Consider the following 16089-nt stretch of genomic DNA (forward strand, 5'->3'; position numbering starts at 1 on the left):
CTCACAGGGCTCTGGGGGAGGGTAGAGAGGTCCTGAAGATGGCACCAGGTGGCCCAGGGAGCCAGGGCCAGCTCCTTGCCAAAGCTGCGGACCCTGGACTGGACACAGCTTATCCATGGGCCTGTGGGGCCCCCTCCTGTCCTGCTTCTAGTCTAGGAAAACTGGATTCCCTGCCCCGAAGGAACAGGCAAGGAGAATGTTACTGAAGGATGAAGTCCAGTAAAAGTACCCAGCCAGTGGAGGCCTCTGCTCACTCCCACCTGTAGCTGGGGCTCCCCGGCCTGCCTTGCCCTGCCTTGATTCCAGGGCCCGAGATGGGCTCTTGGGGCCTGGGGAGTCGGGAGGGGCAGTTTGGGCTCCCAGATTTGGGGTTGCAGTTGCCACCTGGCTGTGTGAAGCTTGGCCCCTTCCAGAAGCCTCTCTGCTAGGGAAGTACCCCAGCCTGTGAAACAGCCTAAAAACGGCAGTTCGGGGAGATCACCCCTGCCACTGCCTGCAGCCAGCCTGCTCAGTCCAGTTCAGTCAGGGAGATCCTGCAGAGAAGCCTGTGTCCCCAAGAGTCCAAGTGAGTGTGGCCCAGAGTGTCTGGTTCCCTGGGGTCATGGGTGGGGCCCGAGGTCCACATTTCTAATGCTTCTGGGGGACCCCACTTTGAAAACCACATTAACTGAACTCATAGAGTTTGTTCATGGAAAGTTTTGCCTTTTAAGGAAGGACATCAGGTTTCAGGTTTTCCTTGTTTTGACCTCGACCGGAAACAGGCCAGTTCCTAAGAGCCGTTGGAGCGGGCAGCAAGGGGTGGGTGGGCCCCCTGCCTTGGGGAGGCCTGGGATCTCGCCCTCACAGAGAGGCTGAGAATCAGGGGTGATCCGCGTGCTGCTTGCGGGGACCCCCTCGGTACCCTCTGCACTTTCTGTGGGGCCTGCTCCCCTCCCACAGGCCGCCCTCACACAACATCACCAGCCTTCACATTAATGGGCATAAAATATTTACTTAACTCAGCTTTTTGCAAATATTCCTTCAGTTATTTCCCTTCTGCTGGGAACATAAACTGTGCGGCCGCGGCACTCGCTGAAAGGGTTGGGTGTTAAATAATACAATATAAAGCCTGTGAAGCCCAGACAGCTCTGCGCGGACCGAGGCTGCCAGCCTGGTCTCTGCACTGGCAGACAGGCCTCCTCGGGAGCTGGACAAGGGCTCCCTCGAGCCGGGTGGGGTGGGGGACAGCCCTGGGTGTTGTTCAAGGGACAATTAAGCTCACATTTCCAAAGCCTCCCCTTCACCCTTCCAGAAGCAAGTTGCGGGGACCTTGGGGAAAAACAGTGAGATGTGTTTAAAAATGTATCGTTCCTTTATATTTTAATACCCTTCATTGAAATGTTTCCTTTTTTATGGCTTTTTTTCTGACAGCCGTTTTGCTTCCCGATTCTCCTGGAGCTGTGGCTCCCAGTCCCTGAGGCTTTGCCGAAAAGCCCCAAAATAGAAACCTGTTCTAGTCGGTCCAGGGACCGCGGGCTTCTGTGTTATTCATGACTTGCTACCCGGCCCCATCGTTCCTGTGAAGCTGCTGATCTGTCAAGCAGATGAAGCTGGAACTCAAAGTTCGCGGGGAGCCGACTGGGGAAAGGAGTTTTACTGGGAACTTGAGAGGGGTTCTTCTCTGACTCAGGAGGGCGTCTTCCTCCTTTCCTGACACTTCCCTGGTGGACAGAAGCATGTCCAGCTTCTCGAACCCAAGGGGCTCCCTGAAGGGGGAGGACTTGGTCACTGTGTTTTCTTTCTCTTTTCTTTAAAGACTGACTGATGGGTTGATTTTGCTGCACTGGGTCTTCATGGCTGCAAGTGGACTTTAGAGGCGGCGAGCGGCAGCTGCTCTGCTCCCGTGCACGGGCTTCTCACTGCAGTGGCTTCTCTTGTTGCAGAACACAAGCTCTAGACACGTGGGCTTCAGTGGTTGTGGCCTGTGGGCTTAGTTGCTCCGCGGCCTGTGGGATCTTCCTAGACCAGGGATCAAACACGCATCCCCTGCCTTGGCAGGCAGATTCTTAACCACGGGACCACACCAGGGAAACCCCTTACGGTGTTTTTTAAAAATCATTCCAGAAGGTTCTGACCCCTGGGAACGTGCTGAGGGCAGGGAGGGGTGTGGGGGAGATGGAGCCAGATAGAGAGATGGAGAGAGGGAGACAGGGAGACAGAGAGGGATAGAGAGACAGAGAGACAAAGAGAGACGTGAGACTGTGGGAAGGCAAGGGATTAATCTGAGATCTCCAGCTGCCAGGTGATAAATGTGTGCTGTTCAAACAAAGCGCGACAGCAGCCCTGCTTCCGCAGTAAGATGGCTGCATTGTGTGCGTCACTTCCGGCCATGAAACAACAAGGATTCATAGAATATTTCAGGTCTTCATCTAAGCGGCATCATGGGTTGCCTTTTCCCGACTGTCCTTCTGCCTGTGGACCTGTCACATTCAGGAGGCCTGGGGTCCTGGGCAGCTTGAAGACTGGGGCAGACGTGGAGGCCACGGAGGGGTGTTCCTGGAATTGCTGATGAATTCTTGGGGTCCAAACCAGGCCAAGGGCTAGTGTTAGGAGCCAGGTGGCAGCAGAGCCCATTCCTCTTCCTTCGCCTGCCTCCCTGCACACCGGGCAGCTGTCGGGACCAGAAGACTGGTGATGGTGTTGTCCCTTTGCTGGGGCGGTGAGTGGCTGTGGACCGGGCTCTAGGCTTGTCCGTTTCTCCTCCTTGTCTGGACTCCAGTAGAGCCGTAGTGGCCACAACAGGCAAATCGTGTCTGAGAGAGAAGAGGTTTCCTCTTATCCACTGTCTCTGGGCAAATAAGCCCCGATTGTGCTGGTGGTCCTGCTGAGCTGGGTCCAGGAGGCTGAAGGGGCAGCAGGACTGTCGCATGTAGTGTCCCCACAGGGCCAGACAGGCCTGGCTATGGTGAAGTCATACATACAAGAATGAAATGAAGGAGCTGGTAAGTATGATAATTTACAATAAAAACCTGAAGCCAAGTGTAAACATGCATTTCCTCACACAGCTCCCACCTTCTTTAACTCCCCAGTTGGACGGACTCAGAGCTGTTTGGCAAGGATCCCAGTGTCCCCAGCCTGAAGTCCGGCAGATGCTGAACTGGGTCTGAGACCTCTGTGACCGTTGAGGCCGAGGAGAGAGCAGAGGATGGTCAGGAATCCACTGCAGCCCCCAGGCCCTGGGGACAGTCACCCGGTGACCTGCAGGATCCAGAACTCGGACAAGGTCTGACTTTAGGGAGGGGAGAGCCTGCATGCTCGGGGTCCCTTTGAGTGCACACTCTCTGAGAGTGTGTTGACTCTCAGCCACGTGCCTGTGAGGTTTTACTTCCCAAGAGACAAAAGCAGGAGGGAGGGAGCTCCGAGGTGGCTGAAGCCCAGGAGAGAGTGGGGACATGGCTCTCAGATGCCCCCTTGCAGGGCTTCAGCCTGGCTAGGTGGCAAGCACAGCTCTCCGCACACCGCCACTGCCTGTATCACTTCTGCCTGGACCAGAGTCACCTGCAGGGACACACAGAATTCATCACCCTGTCATCTGGCGTCTTCGCTACCCTGCTCCTGTATGCCCCCCCAGTGCTGGCCCCCCATTCTGCCTGCCCAGCTCCTTCAGGGTCAGCTGACATCTCCATAACCAGCTCCTAGCCGCTGGGCCCACCCTGATGACTCCCCATTCTGCCCTCTGCCCCTGCACCTCGGGGGCCACTTCCATGTCTGCCTCGTGTCTCAGTGAGGTGACGAGGCCAGTGAAGGGCACAGCTCTATTCCCCACAGCCCAGCACAGCCCTGGCTTCAGCCTTGGGGTCACAGGACCGAATGTCACGAGTGTATCTTGCCTGCCTGTGACCTCTACCTCCGCGTGATTTGGGGAGAAGCCACCTCCAGGAGGGAACACTCCCACTTATCATTTATTATTTAGCTACCATCTGTGGCTCTTACTGTGTGCCTCACAGATGTTAACCCCTGCGATCCTTGCAGTGACCCTGAGGAGGAAGATGCATTTTACAGGTGGGGAAACTGAGGCCTAGAGATGGTTTGTGAGCGGCAAGGAGCATGGAGCTGGGGAGGTTTCGGGGGAGGGGGTTGATGTGACCAGTCTGTGCCTTGGTCCTCTGTGATCCCAGCGTATCTCTCCTGTGAGCAAGGACTAAAGAATGTCTTATTTATTGTCTTGGCTGGGCATCTTTCCGATGCTGTTCCTTTTTTTAATTTCCTGCTTTCTCAGACGAAGCCTCTCTGCACCCCTCCTTCTCAGAAACACACCCTCAGCCCAGGACACCAGCCTTGACAGTCAGGGCCCTCGGCTCCCCACTCAGCTGCGAGCTTCCCTGGGTTTGCAGCCAAAACCAGGAGGGCACTGTCTAGAAGAAGGACGGGCGAAGCGGAGTGCGCCCGGCTCCTCCACACAATAAAATGCAGATTTCCCATTAAAAGGCACAGCTTTTACTTCAAAAGGTTGAATAGGATGTGACTTGAAAAAAAGATTTCCAGCTGGTTAAATTTAGGGCAGGGGACGAGGTCCAATGTGCCAGCGCTCCTGGCCGCCGGCCCGCGGCAGAACCTTTGGACGGGAAATTGGAGCGTTTTCACTTTCAGTGCTTGCCTCTCCATATTTTTTTCTCTCTCCCCCTGAGTTAGGCAAACAAATGTTGATCGCCATGTTGGCCGGGGCTGTGCTTCCTTAAAATAGGCTGTTTTGGTTGGGTGGTGGCCAATTCGTGATGGGCCTCGTCCCAGCCCACACCCTCGCCGCACGGAGGGCAGAAAGTGTCCAGTGCCCCTGGCTTTCTCCTTCCAGTGACTACCAGCACCCTGACCCTGCTCTGCGCTTCTCACCAACAGTCATGTGTTCCTGGCCCATCGGGTTCCGGGGGCAGGAGGAGTTGGGAGTGTAGCCCCTGAACCCAGTCTCCCAGAAGGCCCATGACCATGGGCAAGTCAACGGGCTGCTTGGACCTTGCTACTTGGTCTGATGGCAAAAAAGCTGGAGCACTCATCTCCAAGGTGCTGTCCACCTCTGACATGCTGAGTGGGCCTCCTTCATGGGGTCAAGCACAAATACCAGCCTGCAGAACCCCAGCAGTGGAGGACGGACTCTGGGAACATCAACTGTTCCCAGAACCCCAACTGTTGGGACACGAGGCAGGCGAGGCAGTGTGGATGGGTAAGCCAGGGCAGTTTGTGCATGTGTGTGCGTGCGTGTGCGTGGGTGTGGGGGGTGCGTTTGGTGATGCGGGAATGCGGGAAGACTTGCATTTGAGGGTCTCACAGCCCAGATTCTCAAGAGTAGAGCAAGTGAGGAAGGGTCACCTGACCAGCGTGTTGGGAATAACGCAGCCTTTTCAGAGCAGCCAGCCAGAGGAGACTGGCACGGCCTTGACCCCATGGCTGACTTTTCTCCCTCTTCTCTTTTCTCCCCTTCCTCCCCTCCTCCCTCCCCTGTGTAGCGCAGAGTAGCAGCACTCTGCGGATTGTATTAGACCAGCCTCAGAGATGGGAAGTGAAGTTGCTCAGTCCTGTATGATTCTTTGCAATCCCATTGACTGTAGCCTACCAGGCACCTCCATCCATGGAATTTTCCAGGCAACTGTTCTGGAGTGGGTTGCCACTTCCTTCTCCATCAGAGACTGGAGGCTCAGCTCAAAGGTGTTCTGGACTCTGTCTGGGTCTGGGTCTGTTCTGGGCTCTGTCTGGGTCTGAGTCTGGGAGCCCCACCCTCTCCAACGCCCCCTCTGCTGAGTCATGCTGTGTTTCTCCTGGGAGTGGGCAGGCCTTTTATTCTCCACGCCTCGTCTCCCCTCTCTTATTCCCTGGACTGGAAACTCCAAGCCTCAGCCTCCAGCCCCCACCCCTCCTGGCCCTTTTCTTTTAGCTCCAGTGCTGGACATGAAAGCAGACGCATGGGCAGAGTGTGATATTAGCGCCAGAACCTAATTTCACAGCGTTTCCGTAGAATACTCCATAAAACTGAACAAATGAGCTGTGGTCCAAATCCATCTCATTATGAGCACCAGACGAGCAAAGGCAGCCGAGCCTCCAGATTTGGGGTTGCTGCTGAGTACTGGGGCACTGGGAGCATCGTCGGCGGGGAGGTCAGCCTGCGATTGCCAGGAAGCAGAGCCCGAGGGGCAGGATCCTGTATTACCTGAGGGACAGGTGGTGGGTCAGGAAGGAAGCCACAGCCCATAAGGCAGGCTGACGGCTCAGCGCTCAGGGCCACCTGCAAGGAGCCTGTCCTTGGATGGTCTCTCCATACAGAGAGGGGAGACTGGCCCATGACACCCTCCTCCCATGGCCGGAGGCTAGCCATCCTGAGCTTGTGCACTTGTGGGTGCCGAGTGGGGACCCAGGGTGTCCTCCTGGGTCGGGTGGATAGGGGCAACCGACAGGGTTTGGCCGAAGAGGACTGGACAGCAGGGCCACATGCCCCCATCCTCTGGTGGAGGGCGCCATGCCCAGGAGAATAGGTCACTGGGAGAGAAGGTGCCTCCCCCTTAGGATCTTGGAGCTATGGCTCCTTCTCCACTGGCCACCCATGCGGAGGGGGCGCAGCAGGGAGACCAGGGTCAGGTAGGGAGGAGGAAAGGAGGGGAGAGGGGAGGCGCCGAGTAAGGAGGGTGAGTCCGGGTCCTGGGAGAAGTTGAGTGGCGGACAAACCTTCCCACAAGCTCCTGGACCACACAGCCCCGTCCAGCCCAGGTCCGCCCAGGGGAGAGCAGGGTGTCCCCAGCCACGTGAGCCTTCAGGCGGGAGGACAGACCCAATAGCTTGAGATGCAGGTCAGATGTCAGACCCAGAGTGGGTCTCCTCTGCAGCACAGGCCTCGAGGTGAAACAGCAGGTTGGGTGCAGAGCCCCAGCAGCTCGTTGGGGGGCACTGAGGGCTCTGAGGACAAGTCAGCTGCCCACGCCCTGCCCTTCCCCTGCCCCCTCACTCCACTCTGTCCCATCGCATTAGCGTCTTGCCTTCTCTGTTTGCTCCTTTCTTGCGTGATGAAATATGCATAGACATCGAAGTGTAAATAATAAATAAGCAAAATGTGCCTGTGAATCCACCACCAGCCTGGAGCACAGACGGGTATCCTGGATTCTGTGGGTCCCACTGCTCCTCCTCTCCCCCTGTTTCATTCCCCGACCCCAAGACAGGAACTCTGCCCTGCATTTGGAATTTTTCGTTCTCTTGCTTTTCTTTGTGGTTTGAACCCCTCTGTGTCTAGGTCTAAGCAGCATATCATTTCGTGGTGGCTTTTTGAGCTTTACTTGAATAGAATCTCGCCGTGTGATTCCTCTTCACCTTGGCTTTTTAAAAAACTCGGGTCCTTGTTTCTGAGATTCAGGCATAAATGCAGTCCATTTCTTTTCAGAGCCATGTAGAATTCCAGTGAGTGTAGCACGACAAGCCTCCATTCTCCAGGTGGTGGATGTGTTTTTAATTATTTCGAGCCACGTTGCTATAAACATTCACGTTTCCTGGTGAACACGGGCAATAGTTTCTCTAGAAAAGTGGCTAAGAATGGGGATTTCTGGGTCTCAGGAAGTGTGTTTTCTGCTTCACGAGATGAGGACGGATTGTTTCCAATGTGGTTGTGGCACGTCCATCCATTGGCAGTGTCAAGTTGATCGGTGATCCACACCCTCGTCAGTTCTTGATACTGTCTCATTTAAAATTTTTTACTGACCTGATGTCTATAAAATGGGATCTCGCTGAGGGTTTAATTTCCATTTCCGTTACTGATGAGGTTGAATACAGTCTCACGTTTTAATTGACAGTTGCATTTCATCTCATGAAACACCTTTTTTTTTTTGTCTTTGGTTCATTTTCCTATTGTCATGTGCTTTTTAAAAGTTGACTTTTGTGAGTTCTACACACATTCTATCTTGGAATCCTTTGTCACTTTTTCATGGTGTAAACACCTCCCAGATTGCTGTTCCTTTCCCCACTTCCGTGTCTTTTTTGTATAACATTTAAAATTTTAATGCAGTTAAAAATCCTCAATTATTTCCAATTATTAGTCCATGGAATTCTCTAGGCCAGAATACTGGAGTGGGTAGCCTTTCCCTTCTCCAGGGGATCTTCCCAACCCAGGGATTGAACCCAGGTCTCCTGCATTGCAGGCAGATTCTTTACCAGCTGGGCCACAAGGGAAGCCCAAGAATACTAGAGTGGGTAGCCTATTCCTTCTCTAGTGGATCTTACCCAGGAATTGAACTGAGGTCTCCTGCATTGCAGGCGGATTCTTTACCAACTGAGCTATGAGGGAAATGCTTTTATTTCCTTTAGGGATTGCAATTTTTTGAAAAAGACTTCTCATTGATTTCAAAATCATGAATCTTTTGCACTTCCTTTGAAAAATTGTAAAGTTGTGTGATACATACTTGTGATGTGGGGTAGGTATTCCATTTCTTGTTTGAAATAGGATAACCAGGGGAATTCCCCGGTGGTCCGGAGTTAGGACGATGCCACACTCTCACTTCTGAGGGCCCAGGTTCAATCCCTGGTCGAGGAACTAAAATACCACAGGCTGCGTGGCATGGCCAAAAAAGAAAAAGGAAAGAAACAGGGTGACCAGGGGGTCCAAGCTTGATTCCCGAAGAGCCCATCCTTCACAGCTCGTCTACGCACGAACTCTCATGACCAAGCTTGTATCAGCGTGGGTACTGCTCACGCTTGAAGGCATCTCCTGTGCTGGGTGGTGCTGGGTCAGTGTGACAGCTCTCCTGCTTTCAGGCTGGGAGGGTCTCACCCTAGGGGCAAATGTGCGCACAGTTGCTTTCGCTTATCTTTCTTTCTCCTTGTCTCCCTCAACTCTCCTCTTTCTGTCTGAATTTCTGGCAGGCATTTCACTCTCTCTGCCTCTCTCCTTTATGCTTCATATGTTTTAGATCCCTGTTTAAAATCAGAAGTCTGTTTATTTTTATTGTTTTTTTTTTTGAGAGTTATGTTTTATTTGGCAGGAATTTTTAGGACTTCAAGCCCAAGAGGCAGTATCTCAAGTAACCCTGAGAGAACAGCTCTGAGGGAGGCAGCCAGCTTATATAGAAGTCTTGCAACAAAGGGCAGGTGGTCTGAACGTCAGAGGATTATTGTTAGTTAAGGAAAACCAGATATCTCAAGTTAAGGAATTTAGCACTTTTCTATGTATGGGAAGATGGAAGAGTCTGGGCTCACCAAAATCATTCTTATGATATGCACCTCAGCTATCTGGGGCCAGTATCCTGTTTAGATCCTACTTCGGAAGCCCCAGAAAAGTTCCCATCCCATTTGTAGGAGGCCTGCTATCCCACAGCCTGGAGTCTAGCTCTTGGGATACGCAGCCTAAAGCAGAATTGCTCTGCTGAGCCATCTTCAACCAGCTTCCTGAAATCAGACTGTAGACCCATCAGAGTGTGAACAAATTCTTTTGTGAGCTGCTGACTCTGGAGATATTTTGTCATGCAGCGTTAGATCAGCAGCAGCTGACTTATTCACTGGGTCTCAAGGAGGGGTGGCCTTTTGAGAAGCTGATGTTAGGGAGAGGGAGGAAGTTGTTCTAAGGAGGTGGGGAAGGGAAGGACAATGCAGAGGTGCAGTTGTAAGGAGATATGAACTCTGGGTGGGGGTTAGGAGGCAGGCTGGAGAGAAGCGAGTGGTGGAGGAGGTTGGAAAGGCACATTGGAAGACGCTGTAAAAGACAGTGGTGGTTTCAGAGATGACTCCCGACCTTGGGCATCCTCCCTTTTTTAACCTTTAATTTGCGCTTGCTCCTGACTTGTCATAGTACTTGGGAGCTAAATATTTCCACTGAGGTGGTTACGGGTGCCTGCTGCTTGCACCCCATGGAAACACCTGGAACATTTCAGAGAGAGAGAGCTTCTGAGCACATCCAGGCTCCAGGCTTTAACTTGGTTCTGGTGCCTCAGGCTTTAGCTCCTCTCTATGGGACACATCCAAGTGGTCCCTTCGGAGCCCCTGCTTCCCAGATGCCTCCACTAAAGAGTGTGAACACAGAGGCAGGCACCAGGATTGGTGACTTGCCTGGAGGAAAGCAGGAAAGGCTGGAACTCTGGGTATGTGGCCTGTGGAACCATGATTGGTGGAGACAGGGTGACCGGATACCGTTGGACCTCAGTGTGGGCATGTGTCCTGGGTCAGAAGGCTGGTTGAGTGTGGGAGCTGGGGGTGGAGGCCCTCCCTGCAGGAATACGTCGGCCAGAGAATAAGGCTGGGAGGTGGGGGGAGCAGAAGAAGCAGCTTCTTTTACTCCCTGTTTCCGGAGGCTCCTGATCCAACCTGAACATCATTAACCCAACAAAGGCAACAACCGACTCAGTAAAAAGGTTCCAAATATAAACAGCGCACATTCCCATCAACGTGTTAATTAGGGCTCATTAACTGCGAACAAGCCCCATGCAGCCCGAGGAGGCAGCAGCCGCTGGGATGATGTCTCCGGAACCTTCTGTCTGCCCCTGGCGACCTGAGCGTGCTCCCATCTGCTGGGACCCTGGGGCTGCCCAGCCTTCTGCCGCAGCCTGCACAGGTGCTGCGCCCACCCCCTCCTTTTGGGCTTTCTCTTCGGTGGCTTGGTTTCTGTCCATGCTGGGGTCTGATGTGGGCATGGCTAACACAGCCCCACAACATAATGTCCATAGGAATGGTGTGCTAACGCGGCAGCCACAATCAGAAGAGAGTCCCTTGCTCAAAGCAGCCATTCTCGATCACGACAGGGCCTGTTACCCAAGCCCCTGGCCAAGCATGTGTCAGTAGATGAGGGAAAAATCTATTTGGAGGAGAAAAGAGGATGTAATTTTTTTTTTTTTCTGCCCTACCCATTTAAATGCTAGTGTAAGATTAGCTCTACTTAAAGCAAAACAAAACAAGAAATCAATGCTGGCTGGATCAACTGCCTTTTAATTATTATTACCATTATTTGCACCTCTAAACTCGTAAGATCAAAAGTGACTTCCAAAATGTTGTGGACAGCCTGGAAATACTGGTGATCATTGCTTTATAGTGCCACCAAGGGGTGCTGACCAGAGGGCCCAGGCAGAGCTGGGTTTAGGACCGGTTCTTAGGCCAAGGAAAGAATTTTGACAAATTCCCCTCTACTGGGCTCTGTGGATGCTGTGGATCTGAGTCATGCCCTCTCCAGTTCTGCCAACTTGCAGCGACCCCCCTCTATTGTGATTCACCCCTCCCAGTGACCAGCAGGGCAAAAGGAGGTGCCAAGGGGCTGGCCCCAGGATGGGAGGAGCGGTTCTGGTGGTCCCGAGGGGCCAGGTGGAGGCTGGCCTTCTGCTGAGACCACGACTGTCTCAGCCCCATGTGGTTCCCTCCCTCTTGTTTTTCCCTCTGGAAGCGCCCACCCCATATGGTTCCTTCCCTCTTGTTTTATCCCCTGGGAGCCCCTGCCCCACCAGAATCCCACCCCCATCACCCCCCCCAAATAGTGCAAGAGCGCCCATCTTGGGTGCTCCTTTTAGGTGCCCCATCGAGGATCCCTTGGGGACCTCTCTCAGTTTCCAAGCTGCATGCAGACCTCAGTTTCCCACTCCAGGTAATGGCTTCTTAAGGAAAAGGGAGGGATGCTAACAGTAGCGATGATCTCTATGATTAATCCTAGCAATTCAGAATTTAAGGCTAATGGGCTCAGTACAGAGATCAGTTCTGATCAGTGCAATCCCCTGCAAGTTCAGCCCTTTATGGGCGGCCGTGTCTGCTGGTTCTTTCGGCTTGTGACAGTGTGGCAGAATCTGTTCTATTTCCCCACTTTCTTTGCAATTTCTTTTCATATTAATAAAAGATTGAAGTTACCTAATTTTAATGGGCGAGGACAGTTATGACCAACCTAGACAGCATATTGAAAAGCAGAGACATTACTTTGTCAACAAAGGTCTGTCTAGTCAAGGCTATGGTTTTTCCAGTGGTCATGTATGGATGTGAGAGTTGGACTATAAAGAAAGCTGAGCACCGAACAACTGATGCTTTTGAACTGTGGTGTTGGAGAAGACTCGTGAGAGTCTCCTGGACTGCAAGGAGATCCAACCAGTCCATCCTAAAGGAAATCAGTCCTGAATATTCATTGGAAGGACTGATGCTAAAGCTGAAACTCCAGTACTTTGGCCACCTGATGCAAAGAGCTGACTCGTTTGAAAAGACCGTGATGCTGGGAAAGATTGAGGGCAGGAGGAGAAGGGGTCAACAGAGGATGAGATGGTTGGATGGCATCACCGACTCAATGGACATAGATTTGGGTGGACTCCGGGAGTTGGTGATGGACAGGGAGGCCTGGCGTGCTGTGGTTCATGGGGTTGCAAAGAGTCAGACATGACTGAGTGACTGAACTGAACTGGTCCAGAAAGATGTATTTAAATTTGATACACCGGTGGATTTTTTTTTTTATTGAAGTAAAATTCACCTAACATAAAATACACCATTTTAAGGTGAATAATTCAGTGGCTTTTAGTACAGTTACAATGTTATGCAATCAGCACCTTTATTTCCAAAGGATCTACTCTGGACAACTCATATAAACGAAATCATACAATGTGTGGTGTTTTGTGACTGGCTTCTTTCAATTAGTATGTTTCGAAGATTCATCCACATTGTAGCATGTATCCATGCTTCATTCCCTTTAATGGGCTGCATAATATTCCATGTACAGATGGACCGCTGTTTGTTTATCCCTTCATTGGTTAATGGATATTGGGTTGTTTCCACCTTTGGGCTATTGTGAATAGTGCTGCTGTGAACAAGTGTGTACATGTATTTGTCTGAGTATCTGTTTTCAATTCTTTTGACTAGATACTTTGGAGTGGCATCCTGGGTCATATGGTCATTTTACGATTAAGTCTTTTGAGGAACCTCCAAACTGCTTTCCACAGAGGCAGTGGCCGTTTCACATTCCTACTAGCAATGCGTGAAGGTTCTACTTTCTCCAAGTCTTCTCCAACATTTGTTCATTTTCTTTCTTTCTTCCTTTTTCCCTGTCTCCCTCCCTCCCTCCCTCCTTTCCTTCCTTCCCTCTATCCTGCTGCTGCTGCTGCTGCTGCTGCTGCTAAGTCGCTTCAGTCGTGTCTGACTCTGTGCGACCCCATAGACGGCAGCCCACCAGGCTCCCCCATCCCTGGGATTCTCCAGGCAAGAACACTGGAGTGGGTTCCCTTTATCCTAGGGGCTGTGAAGTGGTGTCTGTGTTTTGACTATATCTCCCTGATGATAGTAATGTCTTTCCCTGGGTTTCTTGGCCTTTCACCTGTCTTCCCAGCAGCTGTCCTTGCTCCCTGTTTCTGCATTTCTCTTCCTGTTTCCTCCCCTTGCTCCTGACCCACAGGCCATTCCTTGAGCCCTATTGCCCTCAGTAGCCCCTCTGCCTGTGGGCTCAGCCTGGAACAACATAATGCACATTTCAGGAGGTGGCGTCTTCCTGCTCCATCCAGCCCTGGGTCAGATGTCCCCTCCCCTTCCCAGCTCCTCGCATCTCGAGGCTGAGGGTGGGGGCTCTGATAAGGTTCCCTGGAAGAAGACCCCGAGATATATGCAGGTAGTGTACTGGAGGGTGCCAAGCACACCGGTCAGGGCGAGAGGAGGAGAGGAAGGTAGCCCCTAAGGGGAATTATCAGGCCAGCTGCTGGGGCCACACCCATGTCTCAGGGTTATTCCACCAGAGGGGCGGGGGCTGGCTGGCTGACACTGACCCCCGGACTCTGAGTGCTCCTCCCTGGGGGTGTTCAGTCTGGCTGCCTGGGATCCAAGGTGAGGAGGGTAGGGACAGAGGCTCTAAAGGCCCGAGAAAGCCCTCAGGCAAAGAAACATAGAGTTGTTTCTTCAGACGTTGGGCTGGCGTGTGCTGAAGCTGTGGAGAGAGGGGACGGGTGGGACGTGGAGAGGACCTGCTATGTCTAGACCCTCTCCACGCCCCACCTGTGTCCAGGGACTTCCAGTCCAAGTCCTGCCCAGGACAGGAGCCAGTAAGAACCAAATGTGGCTTCCACTGGGGGCTACACTTCACCGCAGGTGGGGCCTCATGTTTCTTCTTTGCCCTCAGCTTCAGAGGGCGGGGTGTTGTGGAGCTGACCGTGGGGAGCTGGCCACAGCTCTCCTGAGTCATCCACACACCTGGATGGTGGATGGTGACAGAGCTCCTGGCTTCTGAAGATGCCCCCTCCACCCTCTGCAGAGGACACATCCCGGCCTCCTGGCATCCTCAGAATGGCTCTCCGGATGCCCCCGCAACAGAAGCAATTTCCGGGCACCTGAGGTGGCTGACCCACCTGCCTCAACCCAAGCAAGGAACGTTTTCACTCATGTCTGTTCTAGTCCCAAGAAATGAGCACAGCTCTGTCGCTGGCTGGGAGAAGGGAGGTCGTGGGCCTGGGCTGGCCTCCCCATTTCCCTGGGTCCCCAGAGGACGCCTGCCTGCCCCATGGCAGGCCGCCTGCTCTCCCTCCCAGTGGGCTGAGAAGGCCGTGAACACCATGGGGCAGCTGGAGCTGCAGTGGAGAGTCAGAGAGAAATACCTTCCCTTCTGTCCCCCGCTTCCTGCCGGGAGGCCCTCCAGGCACTGACAGCATTAACTGCTGGGATAAATGAGCATCCAGGGCTCTGGTCTCTGGGACTTGCTCTTCTGCACAGGCGAAGGGATACAGAAGCACAAGTGGAAGATACTTCATAGACAAGCTTGAAGGCTGGCCATGGAGTCCTGCCCCAAGGCCACAGAAGCGGAGCCCAGAAACAAGGTCACCTCCAGAACTGACTGAGCCCTTTTGTGACCGTTGCCAAAAGCCCCCCTGATCACCAGCAGGCTTCCTGACCCCATATTCGGCAAAAATGCCCACTCCAGTGCTCACCCTAAAGTGTCCTAACCAATCACCTAAGGTCAACGCTCCAGCTGGAATTTTTCTTTGTTTTGTAAGTGAAAGTCACTCGGTCATGTCTGACTCTTGGCCACCCCATGGACTACACGCTCCATGGAATTCTCCAGGCCAGAATACTGGAGTGGGTAGCCACTCCAGTCTTCTTTGTCTTGAGGCTATTGAGATTGGCTACTAACCCAGGAGAAGCGTGGACTCTCCCTGGCCTGTCAGGAGGTCGGCCCGCAGTGCTCGCGGTGCCTTCATCATCTCTGCTCCTTGCTCTTAATAAACTCACTCCCTCCTGAAATGCTCTGTGCCTGGGAATTCTTTTCCGACCTGCGCTCAGATTGGCATGACACTGGGGATAGGGGCCTTGTTTCTCCTGCTGCTGACACAGTTCAGTTGGTGCAACGTAATGGAGGTGTGTGTGTGTGTGCACGTCCGAGTTTCAGGAACCAAAGGGGTGCCTGCAGGCTAGGGTGTATGTGGGTCTTAGCCAGCTGGCTGGCACAAGCCTGGTCAAGCAGTGCTGGACACTTCTCTTGACCGCCCAGCTCTCTCTTTCAGTTCACAGTCCCGGCTTCCGTCTCCATCACTATTGACTGTGCTTTGGGAGCCTCCCAGGGATTTAAATTTACAGAGCTGGCTGGATACCTTACGAAGCAAGTGGCCGGCAGTGGTGAGCCCCGACTATGACCTTCACCCTGGAAGGAGGCGTTTCATTTTGAGGCCATGTTGAGCTGCGAGTGGCCTTTTCTCCCCTCACGAAGAGACTAGATCCCTAAATCCATCCTGGCAAAAGGGCCAAGCTGCCTCTTTTCCCTCAAAATGCAAGTCCGAGAGGGTCACAGTCTGTAGGGGCACCAAGGTTGGGGGTGGGCATTGCCGCCACTGTCTTGGGGTTAGAGGATGGCCCCTGCCCCCCATGCCCTGCTCTGATACCATCGATTTCCTCCAATCTGCATCCAAAGAGACCTGCACAGGGATCAATACACCTGCAGTCCTGTGAGGGAACTCGGGGTGGGGGGAGCGGGAGGCAGAGAACTTACAGCTCGGGGAGACCGGCTTGCAGGTTGGCCTTGTAGTCAACAGGGAAACCCACCCTCTGGCCAAGGCTGCACCCCAAAGACAGGATATGATGAGCAAAGGGCAGCCAGGCACAGGTCCCTGGAGCCCATTGGGCTGAAGGTGGGAGTGGACAGTAATTTGCTTGAGTGGGGACATC

The 16089-nt window shown here is 53.1% G+C and overlaps 1 long non-coding RNA gene across 3 annotated transcripts in view; it reads left to right on the top strand.

The window, feature by feature from the left end:
- LOC138415352 (uncharacterized) overlaps positions 1 to 16089 on the top strand; it is a 121139-nt gene that overhangs the window by 62230 nt on the left and 42820 nt on the right. For 2 of the 3 annotated variants that reach the window (XR_011247192.1, XR_011247193.1), the window contains exon 2: positions 3069 to 3262. This is a non-coding gene — a long non-coding RNA (uncharacterized lncRNA). Of the gene's footprint in view, positions 1 to 3044; positions 3263 to 16089 lie in introns of all 3 variants that reach the window. The other variant, XR_011247194.1, reaches the window with a different exon arrangement.

This window comes from Ovis canadensis, chromosome 11 (genome assembly GCF_042477335.2).
Source record: "Ovis canadensis isolate MfBH-ARS-UI-01 breed Bighorn chromosome 11, ARS-UI_OviCan_v2, whole genome shotgun sequence".
Taxonomy (NCBI): domain Eukaryota; kingdom Metazoa; phylum Chordata; class Mammalia; order Artiodactyla; family Bovidae; genus Ovis; species Ovis canadensis.